Source organism: Diospyros lotus, chromosome 1 (genome assembly GCF_014633365.1).
Source record: "Diospyros lotus cultivar Yz01 chromosome 1, ASM1463336v1, whole genome shotgun sequence".
Classification (NCBI taxonomy): Eukaryota; Viridiplantae; Streptophyta; class Magnoliopsida; order Ericales; family Ebenaceae; genus Diospyros; species Diospyros lotus.
In genome coordinates, this window is record NC_068338.1 from 9,145,649 (window position 1) to 9,157,018 (window position 11,370).

The following is an 11,370-nucleotide window of genomic DNA, read 5'->3' on the forward strand; positions in this document are numbered from 1 at the left end:
CCCCAAAATTTGGATTCGTCATCATCAAATTATTACACTTGAAGATATCGTTGATTGAATCAAGGTTGTCTCTTTATTACTTAAAGTGCTCAACTATGGACCCATGGCTAAAACTCAAATTTTCAAAATTTCCAAAGATCAGAATTTGAGATTTCCTGAGTGTATTTAATGTTTCAAAATGTCCACCTTCCCCAAAATTAGGAATCGTCGTCATCAAATTATTACACTTGAAGGTATCGTGGATTGAATCAAGGTTGTCTCTTTATTACTTAAAGTGTTCAACGATGGACCCATTGCTAAAACTTAATTTTTCAAAATTTTTGAAAATCAGAATTTAAACTTTCTTGAGTGTATTTAATGTATCAAAATGACGTCTTTCCCCAAAATTTGGAATCGTCTTCTTCAAATTATTACACATGAAGATATCATGGATTGAATCAAGGTTGTCTCTTTATTACTTAAAGTGTTCAACTATGGACCCATGGCTAAAACTCAAATTTTCAAAAAATTTCCAAAATCAGAATTTGAGATTTCCTGTTTGTATTTAATGTATCAAAATGTCGACTTTCCCCAAAATTTGGAATTGTCATCATCAAATTATTACACTTGAAGATATCGTGGATTGAATCAACGTTGTCTCTTTATTACTTAAAGTGTTCAACTACGGACCCATAGCTAAAACTCAAATTTTCAAAATTTCCAAAAGTCAGAATTTGTGATTTCTTGAGTGTATTTAATGTATCAAAATGTCGACTTTCCCCAAAATTTGGAATCCTCATCATCAAATTATTACACTTGAAGATATCGTTGATTGAATCAAGGTTGTCTCTTTATTACTTAACGTGTTCAACTATGGACCCATGGCTAAAACTCAAATTTTCAAAATTTCCAAAGATCAGAATTTGAGATTTCCTGAGTGTATTTAATGTTTCAAAATGTCCACCTTCCCCAAAATTAGGAATCGTCGTCATCAAATTATTACACTTGACGGTATCGTGGATTGAATCAAGGTTGTCTCTTTATTACTTAAAGTGTTCAACGATGGACCCATTGCTAAAACTTAATTTTTCAAAATTTTCGAAAATCAAAATTTAAACTTTCTTGAGTGTATTTAATGTATCAAAATGACGTCTTTCCCCAAAATTTGGAATCATCTTCTTCAAATTATTACACATGAAGATATCATGAATTGAATCAAGGTTGTCTCTTTATTACTTAAAGTGTTCAACTATGGACCCATGGCTAAAACTCAAATTTTCAAAAAATTTCCAAAATCAGAATTTGAGATTTCCTGTGTGTATTTAATGTATCAAAATGTCGAATTTCCCCAAAATTTCGAATTGTCATCATCAAATTATTACACTTGAAGATATCGTGGATTGAATCAACGTTGTCTCTTTATTACTTAAAGTGTTCAACTACGGACCCATAGCTAAAACTCAAATTTTCAAAATTTCCAAAAGTCAGAATTTGTGATTTCTTGAGTGTATTTAATGTATCAAAATGTCGACTTTCCCCAAAATTTGGAATCGTCATCATCAAATTATTACACTTGAAGATATCGTTGATTGAATCAAGGTTGTCTCTTTATTACTTAAAGTGTTCAACTATCGACCCATGGCTAAAACTCAAATTTTCAAAATTTCCAAAGATCAGAATTTGAGATTTCCTGAGTGTATTTAATGTTTCAAAATGTCCACCTTCCCCAAAATTAGGAATCGTCGTCATCAAATTATTACACTTGAAGGTATCGTGGATTGAATCAAGGTTGTCTCTTTATTACTTAAAGTGTTCAACGATGGACCCATTGCTAAAACTTAATTTTTCAAAATTTTTGAAAATCAGAATTTAAACTTTCTTGAGTGTATTTAATGTATAAAAATGACGTCTTTCCCCTAAACTTGGAATCGTCATTATCAAATTAATACACTTGAAGATATCGTTGATTGAATCAAGGTTGTCTCTTTATTACTTAAAGTGTTCAACTATGGACCCATGGCTAAAACTCAAATTTTCAAAATTTCCAAAAATCAGAATTTGAGATTTCCTGAGTGTATTTAATGTATCAAAATGTCGACTTTCCCCAAAATTTGGAATTGTCATCATCAAATTATTACACTTGAAGATATCGTTGATAGAATCAAGGTTGTCTCTTTATTACTTAAAGTGTTCAACTATGGACCCATGGCTAAAACTCAAATTTTCAAAAAATTTCCAAAATCAGAATTTGAGATTTCCTGTGTGTATTTAATGTATCAAAATGTCGATTTTCCCCAAAATTTGGAATTGTCATCATCAAATTATTACACTTGAAGATATCGTGGATTGAATCAACGTTGTCTCTTTATTACTTAAAGTGTTCAACTACGGACCCATAGCTAAAACTCAAATTTTCAAAATTTCCAAAAGTCAGAATTTGTGATTTCTTGAGAGTATTTAATGTATCAAAATATGGACTTTCCCCAAAATTTGGAATCGTCATCATCAAATTATTACACTTGAAGATATCGTTGATTGAATCAAGGTTGTCTCTTTATTACTTAAAGTGTTCAACTATGGACCCATGCTAAAACTCAAATTTTCAAAATTTCCAAAGATCAGAATTTGAGATTTCCTGAGTGTATTTAATGTTTCAAAATGTCCACCTTCCCCAAAATTAGGAATCGTCGTCATCAAATTATTACACTTGAAGGTATCGTGGATTGAATCAAGGTTGTCTCTTTATTACTTAAAGTGTTCAACGATGGCCCCATTGCTAAAACTTAATTTTTCAAAATTTTCGAAAATCAGAATTTAAACTTTCTTGAGTGTATTTAATGTATCAAAATGACGTCTTTCCCCAAAATTTGGAATCGTCTTCTTCAAATTATTACACATGAAGATATCATGGATTGAATCAAGGTTGTCTCTTTATTACTTAAAGTGTTCAACTATGGACCCATGGCTAAAACTCAAATTTTCAAAAAATTTCCAAAATCAGAATTTGAGATTTCCTGAGTGTATTTAATGTATCAAAATGTCGACTTTCCCCAAAATTTGGAATTGTCATCATCAAATTTTTACACTTGAAGATATCGTGGATTGAATCAACGTTGTCTCTTTATTACTTAAAGTGTTCAACTACGGACCCATAGCTAAAACTCAAATTTTCAAAATTTCCAAAAGTCAGAATTTGTTATTTCTTGAGTGTATTTAATGTATCAAAATGTCGACTTTCCCCAAAATTTGGAATCCTCATCATCAAATTATTACACTTGAAGATATCGTTGATTGAATCAAGGTTGTCTCTTTATTACTTAAAGTGTTCAACTATGGACCCATGGCTAAAACTCAAATTTTCAAAATTTCCAAAGATCAGAATTTGAGATTTCCTGAGTGTATTTAATGTTTCAAAATGTCCACCTTCCCCAAAATTAGGAATCGTCGTCATCAAATTATTACACTTGAAGGTATCGTGGATTGAATCAAGGTTGTCTCTTTATTACTTAAAGTGTCCAACGATGGACCCATTGCTAAAACTTAATTTTTCAAAATTTTCGAAAATCAGAATTTAAACTTTCTTGAGTGTATTTAATGTATCAAAATGACGTCTTTCCCCTAAACTTGGAATCGTCATTATCAAATTAATACACTTGAAGATATCGTTGATAGAATCAAGGTTGTCTCTTTATTACTTAAAGTGTTCAACTATGGACCCATGGCTAAAACTCAAATTTTCAAAATTTCCAAAAATCAGAATTTGAGATTTCCTGAGTGTATTTAATGTATCAAAATGTCGACTTTCTCCAAAATTTGGAATCGTCATCATCAAATTATTACACTTGAAGATATCATGGATTGAATCAAGGTTGTCTCTTTATTACTTAAAGTGTTCAACTATGGACCCATGGCTAAAACTCAAATTTTCAAAATTTCCAAAAATCAGAATTTGAGATTTCCTGAGTGTATTTAATGTATCAAAATGTCCACTTTCCCCAAAATTTGGAATCATCATCATCAAATTATTACACTTGAAGATATCGTGGATTGAATCAAGGTTGTCTCTTTATTACTTAAAGTGTTCAACTATGGACCCATTGCTAAAACTAAAATTTTCTAAATTTTCGAAAATCAGAATTTAAACTTTCTTGAGAGTATTTAATGTATCAAAATGTCGTCTTTCCCCTAAACTTGGAATCGTCATCATCAAATTAATACACTTGAAGATATCCTTGATTGAATCAAGGTTGTCTCGTTATTACTTAAAGTGTTGAACTATGGACCCATGGCTAAAACTCAAATTTTCAAAATTTCCAAAAGTCAGAATTTGAGATTTCTTGAGTGTATTTAATGTACCAAAATGTTGACTTTCCACAAAATTTGGAATCGTCTTCATCAAATTATTACACTTGAAGATATCATGGATTGAATCAAGGTTGTCTCTTTATTACTTAAAGTGTTCAACTATGGACCCATGGCTAAAACTCAAATTTTCAAAATTTCCAAAAGTCAGAATTTGAGATTTCTTGAGTGTATTTAATGTACCAAAATGTCGACTTTCCCCAAAATTTGGAATCGTCTTCATCAAATTATTACGCTTGAAGATATCATGGATTGAATCAAGGTTGTCTCTTTATTACTTAATGTGTTCAACTATGGACCCATGGCTAAAACTCAAATTTTCAAAATTTTCCAAAAATCAGAATTTGAGATTTTCTGAGTGTATTTAATGTATCAAAATGTCCACTTTCCCCAAAATTTGGAATCGTCATCATCAAATTATTACATTTGAAGATATCGTGGATTGAATCAAGATTGTCTCTTTGATAGAGCACATATTTTCATATTATTTAGCCCTCATATTTAGTCTTTTTGCACATTTGTTGTGTCATTTTATTCATCTTGATTTTATTTCATTTTATTTTATATGAATTGGGCTTCACACTGTTTTACTTTATTTTTCCAGGTTTAGGGCTATGGGAGCATGAGATGGGGCATGAGACATCTTGATGGCAATGAGATATCTTGGAAATTGGAGATAGAGAAGTAAGGGCAATTTTAGCAGATTTAACCTCCTGCACTTCCTTCAGTATTTTGGCCAAGATAAAATTCCAGAATGAAGATGATGTCTTCATAGATACTGTAGAAGACTTCTTGGGTTTTCTGTAATGGTATGGTTTGTCCAAATCCGAGTTCATTTGGGCGTTCAAACAGCACTTCAAAGTCGGGGCTAGGAAGTTGGGTCAAATTAGGAAAGCTGCGCAGATGCTGATTCTTTAAAAGGCCATATCTTGGGCGTCCGATATCCAAATCAAGTGATTCAAAAGCCCAAATTTATCTAATCTTCCTGATCTACAATTATTATGAAGAGTCCGAAGCCCATAACACACGTTAACCTATCCGAAATCGGCTGTGAAGTGGCAGTAACCTAGGGTTTCCTCCTTAAGCTCTACTTAAGCACCTTAAGAGGCCATTAAAAGAGCATTCTTTTGAAGGGCGTGAACAGTAGCCAGCTTTCCTTCTCCCCATTGTTCTTGTCAAGATGGAGGGCTAAGGATTCTGTAATCAGTTGCAATACCATCCTTGTTCCCGGTTTGAGTCTTTGGTTTTAATGGAAATCTATTTTTTAGTTTTAACTTTATTGTTCTCTTGTTTCTGTTTTCTCTTAAATCTGTGTATGTGTTGATACCGGTTGGATGAATGCATGCATTGTCTTTGTTTGAGAATCCAAAGTTTTTGTGCTCGGTTGAGGCTTTAACTAGAAGCAAGAACAAACAGACCTGTTTGGATGGTATTTCAATCAGTCTCGAATCTGTGCAAAAAGGGGAATCAAAACTGATAGATTGAACTAAGAGGTTTCTGAAATCTTTTTATTGGTTTTCTTTCCAATCTTTGGCGGTTGTTAAAGGATTTTTCTGATTTTTGATTTGAGGATTAAAACTAAACAAATTGTTTATTGAGAAGGCGATGAAAACTGGGATAGAAGGTTGGTTTGCAACTGATTGCATCTTGATTCATTGTGTTCTTGCATATCTTGTTTTCTATTTTTCATCAAAAACTCCCCCCCCCCCCCCCCGTTTAGCCTTGTTTTGACAGATCCGTTAGAGGTTCGTTGGGAGACGACTTTGGGTTGCACCCCTATTGCAAATCCGAATCATCATTCATCTAATCTATCGGTGTTCGACAGCCCCGATCAGCGTGCATCACCAAACTCGAGGTGAACTCGGGTAGTGCACGTAGGGTTGAAATGTGAAATAACCTAGCATGGTGTTGAGTATATCGATTATGCATAATCGTATAAATGAGGGTCGGCTGGTCAAAGTAGTAGACCATGTATGAAATGGTTGAAGTTGGCTAGGTAGGCCAAATGGTTACTTCCCATATAGTGCTAGCATGGTTAGTTGATCGGTAATAAGAGGTTGCCATAAGGATCGACTCAAACTATGCATGCTTGTAATAAATGGCGATATGCCACTGTAACACCCCGATTTTTCTGACCGAGCGTGTCACTATGCTGGGTCCCAAAATATACATAAATTCCTTTTTATCACGGTACATATCTTAAATCTCAAGCACCGAATTCCGATCAAACCCCCCCCATCATATCATAAAAATTGCGAAAGCGATAATCGAAACCTGATATGGTACACAACTGAATTCACTTTTATTATATCATGAGAATCCGTACCATAGTACATCTTCAAATACTTCAATACATGGAGACTCATCATTAAGAGATAGCAACTAAATACCTCAATTATACATCGAGCCATACTTACATTTAACAAAACTAAACCTCAACGGAACATAGCTAAAACATGCTACACATGACAATAGATAACTTAATCTTCAGCTATCTTCTTTCCCTTAGAGCTGCTCGCCAAACCTGGAACGTTTGAATATTCCAGGGACATAGTCCAATTTAGAAGATGAACCTTCTAGTGAGAGCTCCAAAAACAGTTTATAACAATGCATGAACAGGTATAAAACGTATGAGAAAAACGAGGACTACTCCGAAGTGCCTCGAGAACATGTCAGCCTCCTCCAACGAGAGCTTTCTCAAAGGCGCACGCACAGCGCCTCTCGAGAGGTCCCTAATCATGTCACCTCGGCCCGACCTCATAGAACTCATGGAAACACCACATCCATTGTCCCTTAGACTCACGGTCTTCCCCACGAGAGCTTTCTCGATGGCGCACGCATAGCGCCTCTCGGGGGATATCCGACTTTTGCCCTCGAACAACAATAGATAGGTACAACAATATGGCCACACGAATTTTATAAATGCAATAGTTGAAAACCAACAACATATATTTTCCAAGAAATTACATTTCATATATGCAACATGATTTCACGTAAGAGAACAATATGATTTTGTGTACAAAAACGTTACACAAAACACGTTTCATGCAATAGTAGTCTCATATAAGAGAACAAAAATAAGATTTGGAGTATAGGAGTCTCACCTTGACTTAATTTCGGGATTCCACAAAATTTGTGCAAATCTTCAAGTCTTATGACCAAACCACCTCCTCACACGCCCTCAGGGGTTGAGCAAGTGCTTCTTCTTCTCTGGGAACAAAAGCCTTCTATCCACTAAGCTCGAAGCACTCTCGTCTAGCACGAATTTATCACAACATAGAATGAGGAAACCCTTGGCCATGAGCACCCTATTTATAGGTTTGGAAACTTGGCCACCAAGTAAGTCACAATCATTTCAAATCTTTTCTAAATCTTCCAAGATATTCCAATCATTTCAAATCTTCTAAAATATTCTCTAATCATTCCAAATCTTCTAAGATATTCTCTAATCATTCTAAATCTTCTTAGATTTTCTGCAATCATTCTTATCCGAATCAAATCTTATCAAATCAAATCTTATCCAAATAAGATCTTATCAAATCTTATCCAAATCAAATCAAATCTTATCCTTAAAGTCATCATGAGGCTTAATCTTTATCTCTAAAGTCATCATGAACATTTATCTTATCTCTAAAGTCATCATGAGCCTTCATCTTATCTTTAACGTCATCATGAGGCTTCATCCTTATCTCTAAAATCATTTATGAGGCTTTTCTTGAATCTCCCAAATGCTCTTAGTAAAAAGGTTTCAAGAATTACACTTTGGCCCAAACTTTTCAGGTAATTGCACTTAGACCCTTTTCAACTTGGTCCCTAGGCCAATTTTTAATTTCATTTTAGTCCCTGAAGAAATGACTAATTACACTAATACCCCTGGTTTTTAGGTAAATTACACTTTTACCCGAACCTCAAAAATTACAATTTTGCCTCTGGCTCAAAAACTAAACTTCTCTTTAAAGACTTTCATAACCCCTTGAAATATCCTAAAACATTCCCTTGAAGATTCCGAAAAAATATCGTTTGGACCTCCCTCTGTCAATTTTGAAAAACTGCACTTAGGCCCGAATCTTCCTTTTGGCTATAAACCTTTTTGTTTCTTCCAAAAACTACTGAAGGGTTGCTCTACATACCAAATATGAACTTTCTCGGGATTCCGTTGACTTCCCAGATGCCTCTACGATAATTCGGTATTTCAGCCTACATCACAGTTACTTTCTTTAGTTGTACCGAGAACTGTTCCCGATCCAATTTCTTTTGGTGCCATAAATCATACCCCGAGATGCTTGACGATGTCACATCATTTTCCTTAAGCATCTAGGCTCTAGGGCACTCCTTGCAGCTGATTCAGCAACTAATTGCCCATTAAAGCCCATTTTTCGGTATTTTAAAATACGTGACAACCTTACGAAAATATGGGGTATTACAATGGTGGTATGGGTGTTAAAGTGTCTTAAGGGAACTAAAAGTGATATTGCAACGGATGATCAGTGCTAAGACGTTGCTGGTTGGACCAGCGTAAAATCGTGGCCATGTGTGATTGGCAATGGGAAACGTTGTCGTGTGTGATCGGCGTAAAATCTTGGTAAACTGATTAGTGATGCAATGTTAATGAGAGTTTGTTCGATCGATGGAAAAATGGGAAGTGGACTGCAAAGCGATGCTTTGAGGCAGAGAAAAATCCATCCGGAGATGGACAGCGTTGCAGTAAGCATGACCAGCGACCAGTGGTGTGATTTGGCAGGAGGCCAAAGCGATATTCGGTTGGTAAATGTCCTCGAGAGTTGGAGGACCAAAAGCCTAAGTGAAGCCTTGAGAATGAGAATTTGGCGTGTAACCCGAGAATGTGATTGTCTTGGGCAAGAGAGTATGGTAAAGTGAATTTCGAGGGCGAAATTCTTTTAAGGGGGGTGGAATGTAACACCCGGTGTTACTGGTGTTAAGAGAATAAGAAAGGAAGTGTGTGAAACTTCCAAAAATACCCTTGAGATGGTGAAGGATCCTTGAGAATGAGGGTGCCCTATGAGAGGGGTATTTTGGTAATTTGTGTAAAGAAGTCCAATAAAGGGTATTTTGGTAAATTGAAAATGATTCCTATGTGGAGTTAGGTGTGTAAGTGAATTAAATTCCAAATTTGTATTTATGTGGAGATATATGGGATTAATAATTTCCAAAGAGTATTTTGGTAATTTTGAAATAAATTCCAAGAAAGAATTTAATTATGAAAAATAGGGGAAAATGATGGATATTGAATTATTTGAGAAAATAATTATTTTTTCCTAGATTGGTGAATAAATGTGGTAATGTCAAATGGATGGATGAGATGAGAACTTGGGAGCCAAGGTTGGTGTCTTGGAGTGGCACATGGCTTAATGCGGTCCAAGTTAAAAGAGAGAATTAAATAAATGCAAAAGGAAATGATATTGGTCATTCTTGCATTTAAGGAGAAACATGATTATATGGATTAAGGAAAATCCAAAAGAAAATGGGAAATTAGTCACCCATTAATACTTGATAAAAATGGTGATATATATAAATGGAAATGAAAGATTATGTCTTTCAAAGTGGTATCTCATGTGATGGGGTGAAAATAGTCTCATTAATTTAAATGGGAAAGAAATGAAAAATTGAAGGGAAGAGATTGATTCCTGGAATTGGAAAATGATCTAAGGGGCACCATTTAGTCTTGAAGGTTGGTAAGGATTGCCAACATATTAATGATTTAATTTAAAGACTAATTTTGGATGGCCAAGATTAATTCTTGGATAGGCACATGCATTGTGCTTCCTTTTAATGGTAGAGATTAAGTGTTGTAAAAGCAAAGTAATCCAATGGTTGAGATTTAAAGAGAGGAAATGACATGGATTGTGTTTCTTCCAAGAGAGATGAAATTTATCTAAAGAAATGGAAGGTGGAGATTTAATTCTCCCTAAGCACATGGATTGTGCTTTTAATGAATGGTGGAGATCTATTCTTGAAAATGGGAAAGGGTAGTATTTAAGGGCAAGTGAGTAAGACTTGTCTTCCTTTGGCCATTTGGAGAAAAAATGAAGAAGGAAGGAAAGAATGGAGATGAAAAGAAGAAGGAAATGAAGGATGCAAGTTTCTTTCAAGAGGAGTCTTGAAGGCTAAGGCTTGAAGCTTCAAGGAAAGATAATGAGATAAAGGATGGCCCCATGGGAGGGTGGCCTTGCAATGTATTGTAAGTATGGTTCATAAATGTGTATGTTGCATTTGGCATGTTCTATTGTGTACATGAGACCTATGGCCATAGGGTAGTTTGGAAACATGGTTGAAATGGTGGGTTGACGCCTTTAACCTTGGTGGGTTGTGAGGGCAAAGAGCCCTAACCACACTTGCATGCATTTGGCATCATATAATCTTATTATGTTCATATTTATTTTGCATTGCACCCTTATTGAGCTTAATAGCTCATGAGGTTTTTACCCTCATATATAGGTTGTGAAAGCATGGGAAAAGTCAAAGCAATGGTGGAATGGCATGTGGAAGCTTGGAAAAGAAGATCCAAGAATAGTGTATGGCTTATGAGAAGCCTATTTTGTTGTGTTTGATTCATGTCTTGTAATTCATTTGGTTGGTAATGGCTTGATAAAGCTTAGGTCCATGGGTATATTTCGTTTTTGGAATGTATGACTTTATTGTGAAATAAGATATTGGCTTATGGCATGTTGAAGCCTAGGCTTGGGTGGAAGTCTCATTTTAGTGTGTTGTGGGAAGCACCAAAGAAGTAAAATAATATTATTTCTGTTTGTGAAATGAGGCTTTTGAAAGGTGAAAATGGATATTTTTTATGCATGTATGAGGGGTAAGAATTTTGGAAAATATGGGTTTAAAGCCCAAGGAAAAAAAAAAAAAAAGGAAAAGTAGTGGAGGTACTAGCAGCAGTTACCGGGGCCGGCGCGTGGCCCGTAGGGGGCCATAACGGGCGCATGGGCACGGGCACGGCCCGCTGCCAGCCTGTGCGGCCAACGCACAGCGGGGCCTAACACAAGCCCCGGGCGTGCCAGCAGG